Genomic DNA, 23490 nt, shown 5'->3' with positions numbered 1-23490 from the left:
TGGCCTTCCATCATGATCCATCCTTTGGGGTTGTTACTGCTATCTTTTACTATCATTACTGTGCCGCTCGGGGGTATTAGTACCGCCTCCCACGTCGCCCCTCTTGTGTCTGACACTGTCCTGTGTTTAGTAACTCTACTGTCTCCCGTGTTTAGTAGCTCTACCAGGGTATGTTGCGTATGTAGGATAATTTGTCCTGACATTACGACGAGTTCACTAATTCTGACTGCGCAGTCGAGAGCAGATACACATCTAGATAATCCTGCAGCTACAGGTTGTTGTTTAGTGGAGTACTAGGTCACTGGTCATTGCCTGTCCCTATGTTGCTCGGTCACCACCACATTATAGTGGTTTTTGCTGTGGTGATTATAAATGTGGAAGGGCTTATTCCGGTTCGGTAGTCCCAGGGCGGGGCCTGTTTCAGCTGTTGAAACAGTGCTTCTTGTTCGAAGCCCCAGTCTACCAGCTCTTGGGGGGGTTTTCCCCCTTTTACCAAATCTTGTATGGGCTGAGCTATTTCTGCATATTCCAGGATAAAGTTCCGACAGTAATTAACCAGTCCTAATACCTGTCTGACTCCCTTTACGCTCCCTGGCTTTGGCATCGTCCGAATGGCCTCCTTCCTATCCTCTGGCATCTGCCATTTCCCTTGTGTTACTACATACCCTAGGTCCGTGACTTCCCTATCTGGGCCTTTTTTGGGTTAGCTTTCAGCCCTGCCTGTTGTTGGACCCCAAGCACCGTGGTCAATGCCAGCACATGCTGTTTCTCTGCTATAAGAATATCGTCCATATATTGCAAGAGGGTACTTCCTTCACTTACATCTATTGGCTCCAGGACCCCAGCCAGCGTCCGGTGGAATATACTCGGGCTGTTATGGAATCCTTGGGGCACTCTAGTCCATGTATACTGTTTTCCTCTTACAGTGAAGGCGAACTTCCCTTCTGACTCCTCGTCTAAGGGTATGGCCCAAAATCCATTTTCTATATCCAATACGGTGAATATTTTATGTTCCGGGTCCAGGCCATTGAAAAGCATTGTCAGGCTGGCCACTATCGGGTACTCCCGGGGAGTAACTTTATTTAAGGCAGTATAGTCTATAGTCAGCCTATATGAGGCATCTGGTTTCTTTACTGGCCATATTGGTGAGTTGGTCGTAGCTATTGTTTGTCTCACCAACCCTTGCCTTTCCAATTCTTTCACTATCTGAAGGACAGCTGCTTCAGCGTTGGGCTTCAGCGGGTATTGCCGGTGGGCTTAATGATCTGGGCCTGGGATCTTGACTGGCTCGTGCCCTACCAACTCACAATCCTGTTTGTGTTGGGCCCATAGGGCAGGGTATAACTGACATATACTTCCCCAGGCGCCCTTTGTTTGCCACTTGGGATCTATTGGACGGATCCCAGCCACCCGCTGCTGCTGATGGCCCGGGTGGATAAATGTACACTGAGTTTGGTGCTTGTCTCCCCAGACTACTGGGTTACGCTGGGGGTTTATTAGTACCCCTATTTCCCTTAATGTTTCTATTCCTAATATGGTGCCTTCGGGATTGGGGCAGCACCAAAACTGGGTGGGTAGTATTATCCCCTGTACTTCCAATAGTACAATTTCATTTAAAGTTGTCTTTCTGTTAGCTCCTCCCACTCCCTGTACGCTGATCGTTTCTTTGGTAAGGGGTAAGTCTAGATTAGTTATGGATATTGACGCTCCCGTGTCTATCAGCATCTCACACTGCCGGCCCCCTAACACTGTGCTAACAAACATTTTTGGGTCCTCTCTTTGTGGTCCCACATCTTCCCCGGGGGTCGGTAATCCCTCGAGTGGCTGCCAACCGTAGCATACTTATGATGTCTTTGGTAGAAAGCGTCTCTTGCCGGGGGAGAGAATGGTCGCGGAGTCCGCTGAGCTTCTCTAAGGAGCACTACCACTTCTCCCCTGGTCAGGGATGGTTCTCCTCCTGGGACTTCTCTAATCTGTCCGGATCCCTGTCCTTCCACACCTCCCCCTTAGCCCAGCATTTTCTCGCTGTGTGGCCTAGTTTGTCACAGTTCTGGCATTTCGGCCTTGATTGTCCACCCCTCCTTGAGCCCCTTTTTTCTGCTGGCACTCTCTACTAAAGTGGCCGCCTTTTCCACAATTAAACAAGTCAAGGGGGCGATGCGTAGTTTTCTTTCCTCACTCATTCCTTCCGCAGCTGCTGCCACTGCAGTCACGTCTACCGCGGCTACTTTCCTTTTCTGAGTAGCATCCAGCTCAGATACCCATCTGGACAATTCGTCATAGTTTTGCATTGTGACTAGCCCTGTTTTTAATATGTCTTGGTGTGCAGTACTCAACCAGTTTTTGTATATTGTTAGGAATGCTTGATTATCCCTGGTGGGGTTCAGTATTCACAATTACGCTTAGAAGCTCAGCCATTTCCTCTCTGCATAGTCATGTGTGGATTCCCCCTTGTTTTGAGTCACCCCCATGATTATTCCCCAGTTTATGGGTATTGCTCCTGCTACCCCAGTTATGTTGCTTTAAGCGCCTGATATTCTGCCTCCGATTGCGCAACGGTGGGGGCTATCATCGCACACCAAGTGCCGTCCCGGTATCGTTGCCCCATCTGTTGCCACAATTGTTAAGTCATTTTTGCTCTTACTACTGATTCCACATCTCGGTTGTGAAGGCTGTGGTATATTCTTATTTCCCGTATTTTCTGCCAAAACTTTTCAGTACTTCGTCTCCTCTCTAACTTGGGTAACAGTTGTAATAACTTTAATGTGTCCTCGGGTGTCAGTGACACAGAGGTGGTTTTTATCTGAGGCGCCACAGCAGGTAATGCGGGCGTGCCCAGGTTGTCTCCGGCAGCCGGTACAGCTGGGACAGCTGGGGTGTCGGGTAGTAGTACAATTTCACTTAAAGTTGTCTTTCTGTTACCTCCTCCTACTCCCTGTATGCTGATCATTTCCTTGGTAAGGGGTAAGTCTAGATTAGTTATGGATATTGATGCTTCCGTGTCTATCAGCATCTTGCACTGCCGGCCCCCTAACACTGCGGTAACAAACATTCTTGGGTCCTCTCTTTGTGTTACATTAGGCCCTGTCACTGTTTGTATTACACTAGACCCTGTCACTGTTTATATTACAAGACCCTGTCTCAGTTTATATTACACTCGACCCTGTCCCTGTTTATATTATACTAGATCCTGTCTCAGTTTATATTACACCAGACCCTGTCCCTGTTTATATTACACCAGACCCTGTCTCTGTTTATATTACACCAGACCCTGTCTCTGTTTATATTACACCAGACCCTGTCTCTGTTTATATTACACCAGACCCTGTCACTGTTTATATTACACGAGACCCTGTCTCTGTTTGTATTACACTAGACCCTGTCTCAATTTATATTGCACGAGACCCTGTCACTGCTTGTATTAAACTAGACCCTGTCTCTGTTTATATTACTCTAGACCCTGTCTCTGTTTATATTACACTGGACTCTGTTTCACTTATTACTGCACGAGATGCTGGCTCTGTTCATATAGCACTAGAACCACTGCTTTTCTTGATATATATTGATGACTTAGATGTGGGTGCCAGAGGAAACTGTACCCCAGTGAGAGTCATTACAATTCGAAATATCTTCAGTTATCAGCAACAAATTGCATTTATATTGCGCCTTAAATGTAGTAAAATGTTCCAAGGCACTTCACAGGACCGTTATCAAACTAAATTTGACACCCAGTCACGTAAGGAAATATTAGCACAGGTGACTAAAAGCTTGTTTAAAAGGGTAGGTATTAAGGAGCATTTTAAAGGTGGAAAGGTTCAGGGAGAGAATTCCGGAGCTTATGGCCTCGGCAGCTGAAGGTACGGCCACCAATATTGGAGGGATGAAAATTGGGGCTGCTCAAGAGGCCAGAATTGAAGGAATGCAAAGATCTCTGAGGGTTGTAGGGCTGGAGGAGATTACAGCAATAGGGAGGGGCAAGATCCTATACTGATTTCAAAACAAGGATAAGAATTTTGAAATTGAGGCATTGATGGAGCAGGAGCCAATGTAGTTCAGCGAGCTCAGGGGTGATGGGTGAACGGAAATTGGTACAAGTTTGGGATGAGAGGGCTGAGGACAGATTGATTAGAATAGGCCTATATTCTCTGGAGTTTAGAAGAATGGAAGGTGATATCATTGAAACATAAAATTCTTAGTAGAATTGACAAGGGCTAGATAGTCTCGAAGTAGGGATCCTAGTATTAGGATTAAAGATCGCCCATTTACGACTGAGATGAGGAGATATTTCTTCACTAGAGTTGTGAATGTTTGAAATTATCTATCGAATAGAGATCTTACTGAATTGTGGAGTAGACGGGAGGGGTCGTATGGCCTACGACTGCTGCTATTTCTTGTGTTCTTGAGTAAGGATTATGGGCAGGAATGTTTTTGATCAGCTTAAGTTTGCGGAGATTGTGAGGCCGATCAGAAGAGCATTGGAATAGTCCAATGTAGTGGTAACAGAGGCATGAATGAGGGTTTGAGCAGATGAGCTGAGGAAGGGGTAGAGACCAGCGATATTATGGAGGTGGAAGTAAGCATACTCAGTGATTGAGGGAATATGGGTTCAGAAGCTCATCTCGGGGTCAAGTACGACGCCAATCAATAAACTGCAACTCTCCATATCTGTGTTTCAGTATATTAGAATACTACATATCTCTAGTGATCAATTAATCGAAAATGCTTCAATATTAGTAGTTATCAATATATTTTCTTATAATTCTAAATGTTGATGAATGAATAATTGATTCTATGGGTGATAGGCCGTGCTGGTCTTTCAGATGGGTCTGTGCATCGTGATCAGTGAATTGTCTCTGTGCTTCTGCTTCAATCTTTCCATTGGCTTTCTCACCAGATGGGAAATATTTGAACATTGAGATCTGATGGTGTCGGTGTGAGTGCAGCCGCACCTAATGTACAGAGACCGGTCCATCTGCTGGGCTCTGCCTCAAACTGGAATCACCTCTTCGATCAAAGCCCTTTACTCTAAAACACACACAAGATTCACTGTGACTGTGTTTAGAGACAGAAACTGATCTCACTTCACATCCCATTACACGGCCTCATGCTGGATAATTGTGCTCGGTGGTCAGACTCTCCCAGTCTCATTTCCTGTCTTACTGTGTAACCTGTGTGTACTGTCTACAGGACCGGTGTGTATCTGAGTAAATGGCACTTTCTCTTACCTTCCTCCCCAGTCGATCTATTGAAGCACTTTCAATCGGAAGGGGCTCACTGGTTGGTGCTCTCACAATCCTGAGCTGGTTCACCTGCTGTTCTTCCTCAGTCCACAATCCCTGTTTCCTTCCAGCTGTGGAACTTTCTCAGTCACTCCACCATTCACCAGGACATCTAATTATGACAGGGCAGAAAATGAGAAGAATATTCATGTTGTGAAGTGGAATGTAGTGTAAAGTGTTTTTCCAATGTTTCAGAAAAATATATGTCCAGTGTTTCTGTTTGATTTGATCCTTTTCGTCAACCTCTGTCCCGCACGTCTGATCTCACTGGGCCCATCCTCCCCGGGTTACACACTGTCTGATCTCACTGGGCCCATCCTCCCCGGGTTACACACTGTCTGATCTCACTGGGCCCATCCTCCCCGGGTTACACACTGTCTGATCTCACTAGGCCCATCCTCCCCGGGTTACACACTGTCTGATCTCACTAGGCCCATCCTCCCCGGGTTACACACTGTCTGATCTCACTGGGCCCATCCTCCCCGGGTTCCACACTGTCTGATCTCACTGGGCCCATCCTCCCCGGGTTACACACTGTCTGATCTCACTGGGCCCATCCTCCCCGGGATACACACTGTCTGATCTCACTGGGCCCATCCTCCCCGGGTTACACACTGTCTGATCTCACTGGGCCCATCCTCCCCGGGTTACACACTGTCTGATCTCACTGGGCCCCCGGGTTACACACAGTCTGATCTCACTGGGCCCATCCTCCCCGGGTTACACACTGTCTGATCACACTAGGCCCATCCTCCCCGGGTTCCACACTGTCTGATCTCACTGGGCCCATCCTCCCCGGGATACACACTGTCTGATCTCACTGGGCCCATCCTCCCCGGGTTCCACACTGTCTGATCTCACTAGGCCCATCCTCCCTGGGTTACACACTGTCTGATCTCACTGGGCCCATCCTCCCCGGGATACACACTGTCTGATCTCACTGGGCCCATCCTCCCCGGGTTACACACTGTCTGATCTCACTAGGCCCATCCTCCCCGGGTTACACACTGTCTGATCTCACTGGGCCCATCCTCCCCGGGTTACACACTGTCTGATCTCACTAGGCCCATCCTCCCCGGGTTACACACTGTCTGATCTCACTGGGCCCATCCTCCCCGGGTTACACACTGTCTGATCTCACTAGGCCCATCCTCCCCGGGTTACACACTGTCTGATCTCACTGGGCCCATCCTCCCCGGGTTACACACTGTCTGATCTCACTAGGCCCATCCTCCCCGGGTTACACACTGTCTGATCTCACTGGGCCCATCCTCCCCGGGTTACACACTGTCTGATCTCACTGGGCCCATCCTCCCCGGGTTACACACTGTCTGATCTCACTAGGCCCATCCTCCCCGGGTTACACACTGTCTAATCTCACTGGGCCCATCCTCCCCGGGTTACACACTGTCTGATCTCACTCGGCCCATCCTCCCCGGGTTACACACTGTCTGATCTCACTAGGCCCATCCTCCCCGGGTTACACACTGTCTGATCTCACTGGGCCCATCCTCCCCGGGATACACACTGTCTGATCTCACTGGGCCCATCCTCCCCAGGATACACACTGTCTGATCTCACTGGGCCCATCCTCCCCGAGTTACACACTGTTTGATCTCACTGGGCCCAACCCCGGGTTACACACTGTCTGATCTCACTGGGCCCCCAAGTTACACACTGTCTGATCTCACTGGGCCCATCCTTCGGTTACACACTGTCTGATCTCACTGGGCCCCCGGATTACACACTGTCTGATCTCACTGGGTCCCCGGTTACACACTGTCTGATCTCACTGGGCCCCTGGGTTACACGTTGTCTGATCTCACTGGGCCCGCGGGTTACACACTGTCTGATCTCACTGGGCCCCCGGGTTACACAATGTCTGATCTCACTGGGCCCCAGGGTTACACACTGTCTATCTCACTGGGCCCCCGGGTTCCACACTGTCTGATCTCACTGGGCCCCCGGGTTACACACTGTCTGATCTCACTAGGCCCCCGGGTTACACTGTCTGATCTCACTGGGCCCCTCCCCCGGTTACACACTGGGGAAGTATAGGCCATTCTGCACTGTCACTTTTCTGCAGGAAATAAGCTAGTTACCCCAATTGTGTTACAATAGGCCAGGTGCAGGCTACTAGTGAATCGGCCAGACATTAGCAAAACAATGGTCATCGAATTTAGCTGATTACATTAGACTGACTGACATGATCACCTCAGACTTGCCGGAGCTAACTCAACAGTTTGCGTTAGAACAGGCAGAAAAAAAAGGTATAACGATAGATAGGTTCGGACCGTCCATAGTGAGAACCTAAGGGCAACACTTGACAGAAGTAGGTGCCAGGGAAGAGACCCTTGACGGAGCAGTGTTAGTATGGACTGATTAGCTGCAGACCTATTGGGTAACTATAAAGTATAAGTTGTGAGTTTTGTACTTCTTCTGTATTAAACGAACATTAACGGTACCGCCACTGACTAGTGTGTCATTTGGTATTTAACTCGAGTACCGTCGCAGATAACTACTCATCACACGACTAGCGAAATTGCCTTTCGAGCAACATTAACGACCCAGATGGGATGATTCTGAGTTAAAACTATAGAAAAGACGCAGGAGAAATGGCAGTAAAATGTGGGATCTCCCAGTCGGGGGAAGTGTAGCTTAACCAATTCAGGGGAGGGCTTCAGTTTATCGGATTTCCCGGAGGAGACTCATTCTTCGACAAATCTAAAAAAGAAAAGAAACGGAGGGAGTCTAAATGTGTAAAATAAAACATAGAATTTGCTATTATGGATGTTTGAAAAGTTATGAAATGTATTGTGTGTGATGTTTCACTGTGAATGGTAAAGTTAAAAGCATGTGGATGGTTTTAACTTGTCTTTAAACGTGTGTGTCTGGATAGGTTTTTTTTTTCAACTGGCACTGGTTAGTTTGAAATTGGTTTGAATTAATTTGGAGTTATTGAGGTTAATTAACCTATGAAAACCACATTTTTACTATGGCCATGGTGGAATTTTGGTTGGTTTAAATTGTGTGACAAACCTCTTGTTCCGGACATGAGCCAATTACATATATTTGGTATTTTAAAATAAAGACATTTTCTGACCAATTCAAGACTGTGGACCAGGGGAGAAAAGGATGTATGCTGCTATTATGTGTGAATGAGAGAACCATTGTAATGTGTAAGCTATTGGTATGCGTGGTACCAGGCATTAGTATGCGTGTTTGTCAAACTTTTTAAAATGTGAAAAAGGAAGGTAACACTCTGCACCAGACTTCTGAAAGCAACACCTTTTTGCAGAGTTGAATGTAAATATTTTGAGCATTTTAAAATGTTAAGAACATTTTAAGTTTGGAATTAGAGTGGATGTTTCCCTCAGGAACAGAAAGGGGATCAGGATTGATGAATTAATCCATTGGGCTGGCACGAAAGCCACAATGGAGTTTCTGTTTTTTCTTCTAAGCAGGACTGCTGATGGTGCAAGATTACCAAGAGGGGTTGTTTAACATGGAAGTGACTTCAAGGTGTCACCGAATTTTAACTTTTGCTGGAACAAAGGAGAAAAGCTCCAGTAATGTTCAAGAGTTTGAACTTTTTATCTGCAATGATGGATCTCAAATGTCGCAGCATGATGACAAAATTGAACTCCAGACTTTGCTTTAAAAAAATGCTTGGAATTAATGATTTGGAATCATGTGTTACCTTCCACGATACTCGACAGGAAGGATAAAGAACTTCCATCCAAATGCAGTGCAGATACCTTTTGTTTTGTTAAATCACAAAGGCTGGACATAGCTTATTGTGAAATTAAAATTGACTCGGCAAATTGCTAGGAGTTGCTGCTGAAGCACTCGGGAAGGGAAATTTATCAGACATTTAAGGGGATAATTCAATCTTTTTTTAAAAGTTCCAGTCTATGTGGTTCCATTTAAACTGTGTTTAAAAGGATGTTTTTGTGGGGTGTCTGTTGTATTCTTGCAGACTGGACTGCTCTCTGGAATGACAATATTTTAAGAAGGTTCATTGAGAGCATATCAGCAGTCCAACTGTAAGAAACATAATCAGTAACTCACGGAAGAGCTTGAACCCAACGTGATCGTGTAAACACCAAGGGAAGATAGTGGTTCAGGTATTACAGACACCGACTACCCACGAGCCGACTACCCCACTCATTGTTCAGACCATTACCCCAATCACTACGACCCTGCTTCCGGTTTGGGACTGCCCCAAACACAAGCCAGGCCCAAGGGGAGGCGTTGTTATAAGAACGGCAAGAAAGGTTGTGTATGACAATGTACAGTATGAGTTGATACCTGTTAACATAAGTAATATTCAGTTACCCAACTGGTGCCCGGATAATTTAAAGAAATTGTATCAGGACCTGACTTCACTACTATTGAGACAAGAAATAGGACTAAATAAGATGGAAAGTAAGAATAGGCAGAAAAGAAGCATTGCAAATGACATACGTACACCGTACGGGGCAGGAATGGCCAGTCAATACCTTAGATATTACTAATCTGAACGCTAAGATAAAGGGATTGACCGGACAAATAAAGCAGGTTTTAAATAGTTTAAATAATAATCAGAGACGTTAGTGGAGGCAGGAAAAGATGACGGTAAGCTGGAGAGAAGAATGGTCACCATATTGGAAAGTCACGCTCAGATTATCAACCAATGAATCAATACTGCCAAGAAAGCAGAGAACCAAACTCAGGCGCAAGTTTTGTGTAATATCTGACCTCGAACAAGGAACACCATCCTCTAGATGGATGCCAGCTGCGACAACACTGCAAGGTGTGGTTCAACAAGGAATGCACTGGACCAAGAGGAATGCCAGAGATCAGAATAATATTGGGGATAGCAGTATTCAATAACCAGACCAGTATGACTCTGTTTAACGTAAGGAATGTCGGAACCATACAAGGTGGAGTATGGATAGGCTGGAGCAATCTGAAACCATAGGTGGTAAATCTACCTACCGGAATGACTGGGACCAGCCTGCATCAATGCAGCCGAACTACCCGGACTGTGCTGTGCCCATACAAGATCTATCCTACCAACGAGGCACAGCGTGGTTTCAAGAGCAGCACCGCCAAGAACTGTACTCTGACCATGCTGAATGTGAAGGCCCAAACATTCATCAGGAGTGCCTCTTTGGGAAATGGGTCTACGGAACACAAATTTGCCCGACACCAAAACCAAGCTCCTGCACTCACCTGTTGATATCTGAGACTTGGAAACTAAGAAATTGTTAATATCGAAAGAAGAAACAGAGAAAATAGGTGCAGGAGTAGGCCATTCGGCCCTTCGAGCCTGCACCACCATTCAATAAGATCATGGCTGATCATTCCCTCAGTACCCCTTTCCTGCTTCCTCTCCATACCCCTTGATCCCTTTAGCCGTAAGGGCCATATCTAACTCCCTCTTGAATATATCCAATGAACTGGCATCAACAACTCTCTGTGGCAGGGAATTCCACAGGTTAACCACTCTCTGAGTGAAGAAGTTTCTCCTCATCTCAGTCCTAAATGGCCTACCCCTTATCCGAAGACCATGTTCCCTGGTTCTGGACTTCCCCAACATCAGGAACATTCTTCCGCATCTAACCTGTCCAGTCCCGTCAGAACCTTATACATTTCTATGAGATCCACTCTCGTCCTTCTAAACTCCAGTGAATAAAGGCCCAATTAATCCAGTCTCTCCTCATATGACAGTCCAGCCATCCTGGGAATCAGTCTGGTGAACCTTCACTGCACTTTTAACGTCTTTCCTCAGATTAGGAGACTAAAACTGAACACTATTCCGGGTGAGGCCTCACTAAGGCCCTGTACAACTGCAGTAAGACCTCCCTGCTCCTATACTCAAATCCCCTAGCTATGAAGGCCAACATACCATTTGCCATCTTCACCACCTGCTGTACCTGCTCACCAACTTTCAATCACTTATGAACCATGACACCCAGGTCTCATTGCACCTCCCCTTTTCCAAATCTGCCGCCATTCAGATAATATTCTGCCTTCATGTTTTTGCCCCCAAAATGGATAACCTCACATTTATCCACATTATAGTGCATCTGCCATGCATTTGCCCACTCACCTAACCTGTCCAAGTCACCCTGCAGCCTCTTAGCGTCCTCCTCATAGCTCACACCACCACCCAGTTTAGTGTCATCTGCAAACTTGGAGATATTACACTCAATTCCTTCATCTAAATCGTTAATGTATATTGTAAAGAGCTGGGGTCCCAGCACTGAGCCCTGCGGCGCTCCACTAGTCACTGCCTGCCATTCTGAAAAGGACCCGTTTATCCCGACTCTCTGCTTCCTGTCTGCCAACCAGTTCTCGATCCACGTCAGTACATTACCCCCAATACCATGCGCTTTGATTTTGCACACCAATCTCTTGTGCGGGATCTTGTCAAAAGCCTTTTGAAAGTCCAAATACACCACATCCACTGGTTCTCCCTTGTCCACTCTGCTAGTTACATCCTCAAAAAATTCCAGAAGATTCATCAGGCATGATTTCCCTTTCATAAATCCATGCTGACTTGGACCGATCCTGTCACTGCTTTCCAAATGCGCTGCTATTTCATCCTTAATGATTGATTCCAACATTTTCCCACTACTGATGCCAGGCTAACCGGTCTATAATTGCTTGTTTTCTCCCTCCCTCCTTTTCTAAAAACTGGTCTTACATTCGCTACCCTCCAGTCCATAGGAACTGATCCAGAATTGATAGACTGTTGGAAAATTGTCACCAATGCATCCACTATTTCTAGGGCCACTTCCTTAAGTACTCTGGGATGCAGACTATCAGGCCCCAGGGAATTATCAGCCTTCAATCCGATCAATTTCCCTAAAATAGGTTCCCGCTTTGTAAGGATATCCTTCAGTTCCTCCTTCTCACTAGACCCTCGGTCCCCTAGTCAAGTTTCCTCTCATTCTATTTTCCCCCTCCTAATTAAACCATTTGTCCTCCTCTGCTGTATTACAAAATTCTCCCAGTCCTGAGGTTTGCTGCTTTTTATGGCCAATTTATATGCCTCTTCCTTGGATTTAACACTATCATTAATTTCCCTTGTTAGCCATGGTTGAGCCACCTTCCCTGTTTTATTTTTACTCTAGACAGGGATGTACAATTGCTGAAGTTCACGTGATCTTTAAATGTTTGCCATTGCCTATCCACCGTCAACCCTTTAAGTATCACTCGCCAGTCTATTCTAACCAAGTCACGAATCATACCATCGAAGTTACCTTTCCCCAAGTTCAGGACCCTAGTCTCTGAATGTACTGTGTCACTCTCAATCTTAATAAAGAATTCGACCATATTATGGTCACTCTTCCCCAAGGGGCCTCACACAACAAGATTGTTGATTAGTCCTTTCTCATTACACATCACCCAGTCTAGGATGACCAGCCCTCTAGTTGGTTCCTCGACATATTGGTCTAGAAAACCATCCCTAATATATTCCAGGAAATCCTCCTCCACCACAATGCTACCAGTTTGGTTAGCCCAGTCAATATGTAGATTAAACTCGCCCATGATAACTGCTGTACCTTTATTGCACGCATCCCTAATTTCTTGTTTGATGCTGTCCCCATCCTCATTACTACTGTTTGGTGGTCTGTACACAACTCCCACTAGTGTTTTCTGTCCTTTGGTATTCCGTAGCTCCATGGTGCAAAAGGGAGGGATTCAAATTACTGGGACATTGGAGGTTCTGGAGGAAGTGGGACCAGTACAAACTGGACGGTCTGCATCTGGGCAGGACCAGAACCAATATCCAAGATGGAATGTTTGCTAGTGCTGTTGGGGAGGGGTTAAACCAATATGGCAGAGGGATGGGAACCTATGCAGGGAGACAGAGGGAAGTAGAATGGGGGCAGAAGCAAAAGATAGAAAGAAGAAAAGTAAAAGTGGAGGGCAGAGAAACCCAAAGCAAAATGCAAAAAGGACCACATTACAGCAAAATCCTAAAGGGGCAAAGGGTGTTAAAAAGACAGATTCCACATCATCCAAGCTAATGTCCTTCCTTACTATTGCATTAATTTCTTCTTTAACCAGCATCGCCACCACACCTCCTTTTCCTTTCTGTCTATCATTCCTAAATGTTGAATACCCCTGGATGTTGAGTTCCCAGCCTTGGTCACCCTGGAGCCATATCTCCGTGATGTCAATTACATCATATCCATTAACTGCTATCTGCGCAGTTAATTCGTCCATCTTATTCCGAATACTCCTCGCATTGAGTCACAAAGCCTTCAGGCTTGTCTTTTTAAACATCTTTTGCCCCTTTTGGATTTTGTTGTAATGTGGCCCTTTTTGCTTTTTGCCTTGGGTTTCTCTGACCTCCACTTTTACTTTTCTTTTTTCTATCTTTTGCTTCTGCCCCCATTCTACTTCCCTCTGTCTCCCTGCATAGGTTCCCATCCCCCTGCCATATTTGTTTAACTCCTCCCCAACAGCACTAGTAAACACTCCTCCGAGGACATTGATTCCGGTCCTGCCCAGGTGCAGACCGTCCGGTTTGTACTGGTACTACCTTCCCCAGAACCAGTTCCAATGTCCCAGGAATTTGAATCCCTCCCTTCTGCACCACTCCTCAAGCCATGTATTCATCTGAGCTATCCTGCGATTCTTACTCTGACAAGCATGTGGCACTGGTAGCAATCCTGAGATTATTACTTTTGAGGTCCTACTTTTTAATTTAGCTCCTAGCTCCCTAAATTCGTCTTGTCGGACCTCATCCCGTTTTTTACCTATATCCTTAGTACCTATATGCACCACGACAACTGGCTGTTTACCCTCCCTCTTCAAAATGTCCTGCACCGGCTCCGAGACATCCTTGACCCTTGCACCAGGGAGGCAACATACCATCCTGGAGTCTCGGTTGTGGCCGCAGAAACGTCTATCTATTCCCCTTACAATAGAATCCTCTATCACTATAGCTCTCCCACTCTTTTTCCTGCCCTCCTGTGCAGCAGAGCCACCCATGGTGCCATGGACTTGGCTGCTGCTGCCCTCCTCTGAGGAGTCATCCCCCTCAACAGTACTCAAAGCGGTGCATCTGTTCTGCAGGGGGATGACTGCAGGGGACCCCTGCACTACCTTCCTTCCACTGCTCTTCCTGTTGGTCACCCATCCCCTATCTGGCTGTGTAACCTTTACCTGCGGTAAGACCAACTCAGTAAACGTGCTATTCACGTCTTTCTCAGCATCGTGGATGCTCCAGAGTGAATCCACCCGCACCTCCAGTGCCGTCCATAGTGAGAACCTAGGAGCAACACTCAACAGAAGTAGGTGCCACAGAAGAGACCCTTAACGGAACAGTTTTAGTACGGACTGATCATCCGGGGACCTATTGGGTAACTATAAAGTATAAGTAGTGAGAGTCTTGTACTTCTTCTGTATTAAACAAACATTAACGGTACTGCCATTGTCTAGTGTGTCATTTGGTATTTAACTCCAGAACTGTTGCAGGCAATTACTAGTCACACGACGAGCGAAATTGCCGTTCGAGCAACAGATATCATCCCACCCTGCCCCCATATCCCTTTATTCCCTTCTCCCTCATGGATGCATCAAGCCTCCCCTTTAATGCTATCTGCTTCAACCATTCCTTGTGGCAGCGAGTTCAACTTTCCACATTCCACCAGTCACCAATTCCCTTCATGTGGACTCTCTCTGACCAGTCCCCATTTTTCCCTCATTTCCACACGCTCCCTGACCAGTCATCATTTCCACATGCTCCCTGACCAGTCATCATTTCCACACGCTCCCTGACCAGTCATCATTTCCACAGGCTCGCTGACCAGTCCCTCATTTCCACACGCTCCTTGACCAGTCCCAATTTCTCCCTCATTTCCACACGCTCCCTGACCAGTCACCATTTCCACACGCTCCCTGACCAGTCACCATTTCCACACGCTCCCTGACCAATCCCCATTTCTCCCTCATTTCCACACGCTCCCTGACCAGTCCCTCATTTCCACACGCTCCCTGACCAGTCACCATTTCCACACGCTCCCTGACCAGTCACCATTTCCACATGCTCCCTGACCAGTCCCTCATTTCCACACGCTCCCTGACCAGTCACTATTTCTCCCTCATTTCCACACGCTCCCTGACCAGTCACCATTTCCACACGCTCCCTGACCAGTCACCATTTCCACACGCTCCCTGGCCAGTCACCATTTCCACACGCTCAGTGACCAGTCACCATTTCTCCCTCATTTCCACACGCTCCCTGACCAGTCACCATTTCCACACGCTCCCTGACCAGTCCCTCATTTCCACACGCTCCCTGACCAGTCACCATTTCCACACGTTTCCTAACCAGTCCCTCATTTCCACACGCTCCCTGACCAGTCACCATTTCCACACGCTCCCTGACCAGTCACCATTTCCACATGCTCCCTGACCAGTCACCATTTCCACACGCTTCCTAACCAGTCCCTCATTTCCACACGCTCCCTGACCAGTCACCATTTCCACACGCTCCCTGACCAATCCCTCATTTCCACACGCTCCCTGACCAGTCACCATTTCTCCCTCATTTCCACACGCTCCCTGACCAGTCACCATTTCCACACGCTCCCTGACCAGTCACCATTTCCACACGCTCCCTGGCCAGTCACCATTTCCACACGCTCCCTGACCAGTCACCATTTCCACACGCTCCCTGACCAGTCACCATTTCCACACGCTCCCTGACCAGTCACCATTTCTCCCTCATTTCCACACGCTCCCTGACCAGTCACCATTTCCACATGCTCCCTGACCAGTCACCATTTCCACACGCTCCCTGACCAGTCACCATTTCCACACGCTCCCTGACCAGTCACCATTTCTCCCTCATTTCCACACGCTCCCTGACCAGTCACCATTTCCACACGCTCCCTGACCAGTCACCATTTCCACACGCTCCCTGACCAGTCACCATTTCCACACGCTCCCTGACCAGTCACCATTTCCACACGCTCCCTGACCAGTCACCATTTCCACACGCTCCCTGACCAGTCACCATTTCCACACGCTCCCTGACCAGTCACCATTTCCACACGCTCCCTGACCAGTCACCATTTCCACATGCTCCCTGACCAATCCCTCATTTCCACATACACCCTGACTAGTCACCATTTCTCCCTCATTTCCACATGCTCCCTGAAAGTCACCATGTCACCTTAATTTACAGACACTCCCTGACTTGTCACCAATTCCCTTGAGCACATCAATCTAAGCTGACACTCCTGTGCAGTGCTGAGGGAGTGCTGCTCTGTTGGAGGTGCTGTATTTCGGATGGGACGTTAAACTGAGGCCCCCATCTGCTCTCTCAGGTGGTTGTAAAAGATTCCATGGCACTATTTTGAAGAGCAGGGAGTTCTCCCTGGTGTCCTGGCCAATATTTATCCCTCAATCAACTTGACAAAAACAGATTATCTGATCATTATCACATTGCTGTTTGTGGGAGCTTGCTGTACTCAAGTTGGCTGCCGCGTTTCCCAGATTACAACAGTGACTGCACTCCAAAAGTACTTCATTGGCTGTAAAGCGCTTTGAGACGTCTGGTGGTCATGAAAAGCGCTATATAAATGCAAGTCTGTCTTTCTTCTTTCTTGATTTACTGACGCTCCCTGACCAATCTCCATTTCTCCTTCATTTACAGACGCTCCCTGACCGGTCACCATTTATCTGACATTGTTCTCTCTCCTCAGGTACTGTCTCCCTCAAATCTGCTGCCATCGCTGCTCTTCTCAAAAACTAACCCTCAATTCGCCCCCATCCTTGCAAACTATCGCCCCATCTCCAACCTCCCTTTCCTCTCCAAAGTCCTTGAACATGTTGTCGCCTCCCAGATCCGTGCCCATCCTTCCCGCAATTCCATGTTTGAATCCCTCCAATCCGGTTTCTGCCCCTGCCACTGTACCGAGGCGGCTCTCATCAAAGTCACAAATGACATCCTTTGTGACTGTGACAAAGGTAAACTATCCCTCCTTGCCCTTCTTGACTTGTCTGCAGCCTTTGACACAATTGACCACTCTATCCTTCTCCAACACCTCTCCACCATCGTCCAGCTGGGTGGGACTGCACTTGCCTGGTTCCATTCTTATCTATCTAATCGTAGCTAGAGAATCACGTGCAATGGCTTCTCTTCCCACTGTTGTTATCCCCATTGTTATTTCTGGTGTCCCCCAAGTATCTGTCCTTGGCCCCCTCCTATTTCTCATCTACATGTTGCCCCTTGGCGACATCATCTGAAAACACAGTGTCAGTTTCCACATGTGCGCTGACGGCACCCAGCTCTACCTCACTACCACTTCTCTCGACCCCTCCTCGGTCTCTAAATTGTCACACTGCTTGTCCGACATCCAGTTCTGGATGAGCAGAAATTTTCTCCAATTGAATATTGGGAAGATCGAAGCCATTGTTTTCAGTCCCTGCCACAAAATCCATTCCCTAGCCACTGACTCCATCCCTCTCCCCAACTTCTGTCTATGGCTGAACCACATTGTTCACAACCTTGGTGTCATATTTGACCCTGAAATGAGCTTTCGACCTCAAATCCACAGCATAACCAAGGCCGCCTATATCCACCTCCGTAACATTGCCTGCCTCAGCCCTTGCCTCAGCTCATTCGCTGCTGAAGCCCTCATCCTGACCAGTCACCATTATTCCTTCATTTAAAGACACTCCCTGACCAATCAGCGTTTTGCATTCATTTTCACATGCTGCCTGACCAGTCACCATTTCTCCTTCATTTACAGACGCTCCCTGACTCACTTCCGCCCTGTCCCTGGAGTTTGCCGTGGGGCCGCTTTGTGGACCTATCTGTTGTGGCTTTCAACAGATGAAACCTTGTGGGGTGGAGCAAACACTGCAACATTTGGTAGTGAAATGGACTGATTCAGAACAGACAGCAGGGATTATTTCAGGAAATAACAGTGTAGTGAGACAGGACATACAGTGGATGTTGTGTAGATAGATTGTCAAAAGGTGTTTGATAAGGTGCCAGACAGGAGGCTTATTGATCAAATTAAGGCTCAAGGTATTAAAGGAAGTGGGGCAGTGTGGAGAGGAAATTGGGTAAAGGGCATAAAACAGAGAGTAGTGGTTAATGGATGTTCTTCAGATTGGAGGGATGTAAACAGTGGTATCTCCCGGGGTCACTGTTGGGACCATTCTCAACATAGAGAAATGATCTGGGCTTACGTCTAAGAGAAGGATATAAGAATTAGTGTACGTGATTCAGCCCCTCGAGACTGCTCCGCCATTCAATAAGATAATGGCTGATCTTCTACCTCAACTTCATTTTCCTGCACTGTACCCATATCCCTTGATTCCCTTAATATCCAAAAATCTATTGATCTCTGTCTTGAATCTACTCAAAGACTGAGCCTCTGCAGCCTTCTAGGGTAAAGAATTCCAAAGATTCACCACCCTCTGAGTGAAGAAGTTTCCCCTCAATTCAGTCCTAAATGGCCGACCCCTTATTCGGAGTCTGTGACCCCTGGTTCTAGACTCTCCAGCCCCGGTGAAACATCCTGCCTGCATCTACCCTGTCAAGCCCTGTAAGAATTTTATATGTTTCAATGATATCACCTCTCATTCTTCTAAACTCGAGAGCATATAGGCCTAGTGTACTCAATATCTCCTTATTGGACAATCCCCCCATCCCAGGAATCAGTCTGGTTAACCTTTGTTGCACTCCCTCTATGGCATGTATATCCTTCCTTAGGTAAGGAGACCAAAACTGTACACAATACTCCAGATGTGGTCTCACCAGGGCCTTATATAATTGCAGTCAGATGTCGTTACTCGTACTCAAATCCTCCTGTAATAAAGGCCAATATACCATTTGCTTTCTTAATAGCTTGCTGTACCTGTATGTTAACTTTCAGTGATTCGTGTACAAGGACACCCAGGTCCCTCTGAACACAACATTTCCCAATCTCTCTCCATTTAAAAAAATACTCTGTTTTTCCAATTTTCCTACCAAAGTGGATAACTTCACATTCCTCCACATTATATTATATTTGCCATGTTCTTACCCACTCACTTAGCCTGTTGATATCCCCGTGAAGTCTCTTTGCATCCTCCTCACAACTTACATTCCCACCTAGCTTTGTATCATCAGCAAACTTAGATATAATATATTTGCTCCCCTCATCCAAATCATTGATTGGATTCTGAATAGCTGGGGCCCCAGCACCAATCCCTGCAGCACCCCACTAGTAATAGCCTGCCAACCTGAAAATTACCCTTTATTTGTTTTCTGCCCGTTAATCAATCCTAAATCCATGCTAGTATATTACCCCCAATCACATGAGCCCTAATTGTGTTTAATAACCGCGTGTAGCACCTTATCGGATGCTTTCTGAAAATCCAAATACACCACATCCACTGGTTCCCCCTTATCTATTCTATTAGTTACAATCTCTAAAACCTCTAACAGATTTGTCAAACATGATTTCCCTTTCATAAATCCATGTTGACTCTGCCCAATCTTAATTATTTTCTAATTTGCCCTGTTACCACATCCTTAATATTCGATTCTAGCATTTTCCCGCCGACTGATGTCAGGCTAACTGGTCTGAAGTTCCCCTTTTCTCTCTCCCTCCTTTCTTAAATAGCGGAGTTACATTAGCTACCTTCCAACATGCGGAACTTTTCTGGAATCTATGGAATTTTGGAAGATGACAGCCAATGCATCCATTATCTCAATGGCCACTGCTTTCAAAACCCTGGGATGTAGGCCATCGGGTCAAGATCAAAATCTCCAGATGACGCCGAAAGGGGGATCATGACCAACTGTGAAGAGGACTGCAAGTGACTTCAGTGTGAACACACAGGTTAGTAAATGGGACAGGTAATGGCAAATTAAATTTAATGCAGAGAAATATGATGAGATTTTGGGAGGAAATGTACATTAAATGGTAAAACTTTAAAAAGAGTAGAGGAGTAGAGAGATTTAGGGTTATAAGATTCTGGCTAAGGGCTTGTCTTATTAGCAGGTTCAAGAGTCCAGTGTCAGCAACGTTACTATCTTACTAAGAAATACAAGATGAGCAGATTCTCCGTCCTCTACCGTACCTTATATTGATCCATCAATCAGAGTAAAGATGCAAGTCCCGCGTGTCCACAGTAACTGACACCAGGTCAGCCCGCTGGATGGAACCTCGGGCGCCCCGAGCTTGATCTCCGGTGTCTCCAGTCCCGACTGCCCCCTTACATCAGTCTCCCCTCACTTTTATACCCTGCACTGATCCACCTCTGGCAACGGACTCTTCTTTGTCTTCTCTGCTGGGTTTTGGCAGGAAATGAGGAAAAGACAGCTGGAATTTCTCTAATCTGTGATTTACAAGGACACTTTCCCTGGTTCCCAGCAGTTACTTTTCTCAGTAATTTGCTCAATATCCCTAAACTCCCCTGCCTGCTGTTCATTACGTTACTTCGGATTGTTTCAGTTATAGCTATAAACATCACACATTATAATCTAACCTATTCTATTACTCACTCTGGTTTAAGTTTATATTGCGGTTAATAACAGACAAACCCTGTTCTTTCCCCGATCTAATTGCAGATTCCAACAGTGGGTTCAGTGAATGGAATGTCTTATCAGTGTTGTCATGGCGACCTGTCTGCAGTGAAGCGCCTGTTTGAGTTTCTAACTCAGACTAAACCTTGATTTCTCACAATACACATTAATCAGCTATTTGATGTCAATGTATTTTAGCCATATGTTAATAAGTCTAAAACCTACAAGGAGCTCAGATAAACAAATCTTTACGTTGAAAAAGTGGTTAAAAAGCACATGGGATCCTAGGATTTATAAATAGGGGTGTAGAGTACAAAAGGGCAGAGGTCATGTAAAGCTGCACAAATCATTGGTTAGGCTGCAGTTCAAATATTGTCAGGTTTTGGGGATCTTACACCAGGAAGGATGTGGAGGCCATGGAGAGGGTGCAGAGAGATTCACTGAGATGGTACTAGGGAAGAGAGGCTTTAGTTATCAGGGGAGATTGGAGAAACTGGGGCTCTTTTCATTAGAACAAAGGGGAATTGGAGATCTGAGGGAGGTGTTCAAAGTTTGATCTGGTAAATGAGGAAAAACTATTTCCACCAGTTGGTGAGTCAGTAACTCGAGGGCATCAAATTCAAATCATCACCCAAAGGCTCAGACCCAGGGAGGAACTATCGAGCACACTGTACAACAATGTTCGGGACACTCACTGTCCCTCCACATCCTTGTCCAGGGGAAGAACTGATGGGTTTCTCTTATCTTTGGGTTAAATGATGTTCTCATCGAGGTTATGGATGTCAGTGCTGGGGAATGGGTCATCTGAGCAACTAGTGTCTGCCGAAAGCACTCTCCAGTCAGGTTCAGCACGGGTTAGATACAGAGTAAAGCTCCCTCTACACTGTCCCATCAACCACTCCCAGGGCAGGTACAGCGCGGGGTTAGATACAGAGTAAAGCTCCCTCTACACTGTCCCATCGCACACTCCCAGGGCAGGTACAGCATGGGGTTAGATACAGAGTAAAGCTCCCTGTACACTGTCCCATCAAACACTCCCAGGGCAGGTACAGGGGGTTAGATACAGAATAAATCTCCCTCTTCATTGTCCCATCAAACACTCCCAGGGCAGGTAGAGCACAGGATTGCTGCACTGTCAGTGTTGCCATCCTTCAGATGAGTCGTTCAACCGAGGCCCCATCAGCCCTCAACCAATATCACTCAAACAGATTATCTGGCTATTGCTGTTCATGGCAGCTTGCTGTGTGAAAATCATCTGCTGCATTTCTGATACTACAACAGTGAATGCACTTCAAATGTACTTTGGTGTTGTTGTACTTCATTGGCTGTAAAGCAGTTTGGGACATCCTGAGGTCATGTGAGGTGCTACATACGGACAAGTCTTTCTTAAATGGAGGAGAAAAGTTCCAAGAAAGGAACAGTTGGTAACAGGACAACAATTATTCTCCACTTGTATTGGAGAAATCAAGGAATCGACACACTGTGTGTTGGAACCAAAGCTGATTTATTTGTCAGATATCCAGAAAATTAAACTCCAGTCCAGTTACAGGGGAAACACAGCTCAACTGTCAGAATGAACACGGTTCAATCCTGATGTGATACACTGCGGAATCCAACCCTGCAGTCGCTTGTGAACTCGCTGGTGTGTCAGCAGGTGGGATGAACAAGTGAATCCCTTCCCACACACTGAGCAGGTGAACAGCCTCTCCCCAGTGTGAACTCGCTGGTGTCTCAGCAGATCCATTTTGGTTTTAAAACTTTTCTCAGTCAGAACATTTAAAAGCTCTATCATCAGAGTGAACAAGTTTATGGCACCTCAGGTGCCTGGAACTTTTAAAGCACTTCCCGCAGTCCGAACATTTAAAAGGTCCCTCCCCAGTGTGAACTCGCTGCTGTGTCTTCAGGTAGGATGACTGAGTGAATCCCTTCCCACACACGGGGCAGGTGAACAGTCTCTCCCCTGTGTGACTGCGTCGATGAATTTCCAGCTCAGACGAGTAACTGAATCCCTTCCCACAGTCCCCACATTCCCACGGTTTCTCCATGGTGCGGGTATCCTTATGTCTCTCCAGGTTGGACGATCAGTTGACGCTTGGTCACACACACAACACGTTTATGGTTTCTCTGCACTGTGAATGGTGCGGTTTTTTCAGGCTGTGTAACTGGTTAAAGCTCTTTCCACAGGCAGTGCACGAGAACCCTCTCAGTTGGGTGTGTGGCTCGGTGCTTTTCCAGTCACACTGATGTTTGAAATCTATTCCCACAGACAGAACAGACAAACATTTCTCCTTCCACACTCAAAGGCCGATGATATTCAAGTCCTGATGCATCGAGTGACTGTCAGATCTTGACACGATGTTTGGTTCGAGTTTCCCGTATGCAAATCCTCCCCTTCTAATACCCTGTAAAAGGAGTTTACAAAACTCATCACTGTAAGTACAGGATAGAAATTCAGAACAGACAATTCTACTTTCTATGGAACATTCTTTCCTGACTTGTTCCCACAATGCTGTAAATCTCCATCCCACACATTCTCCCTCCTTCCTGTGCTGAAACCCAAAACCATCGCACCATCTCCAACATTTCGTCCTCCTCGCTGTTTTCTTCCTCCCCAAAGGTACTGACTCAGGCTGGGTTCAGTTCTACACTCACTGGTTCCCCTCCCCTGAAGGTGCT

The 23490-nt window shown here is 46.6% G+C and overlaps 1 protein-coding gene across 1 annotated transcript in view; it reads right to left on the bottom strand.

The window, feature by feature from the left end:
* LOC139273361 (zinc finger protein 214-like) overlaps positions 1-20781 on the bottom strand; it is a 32264-nt gene extending 11483 nt beyond the window's left edge. Inside the window, exons 1-2 of the mRNA XM_070890191.1 lie at positions 20370-20781; positions 5226-5391 (exon numbers count right to left, since the gene is read on the bottom strand). The gene's annotated coding sequence lies outside the window, so the exon portion shown is untranslated. The remainder of the gene's footprint in view (positions 1-5225; positions 5392-20369) is intronic.
* Positions 20782-23490: the final 2709 nt, after the last annotated feature.

This window comes from Pristiophorus japonicus, chromosome 9, assembly GCF_044704955.1.
Source record: "Pristiophorus japonicus isolate sPriJap1 chromosome 9, sPriJap1.hap1, whole genome shotgun sequence".
Classification (NCBI taxonomy): domain Eukaryota; kingdom Metazoa; phylum Chordata; class Chondrichthyes; family Pristiophoridae; genus Pristiophorus; species Pristiophorus japonicus.
The sequence above is the reverse complement of the archived record's forward strand: the minus strand, read 5'-3'. Positions and strand labels throughout refer to the sequence as shown.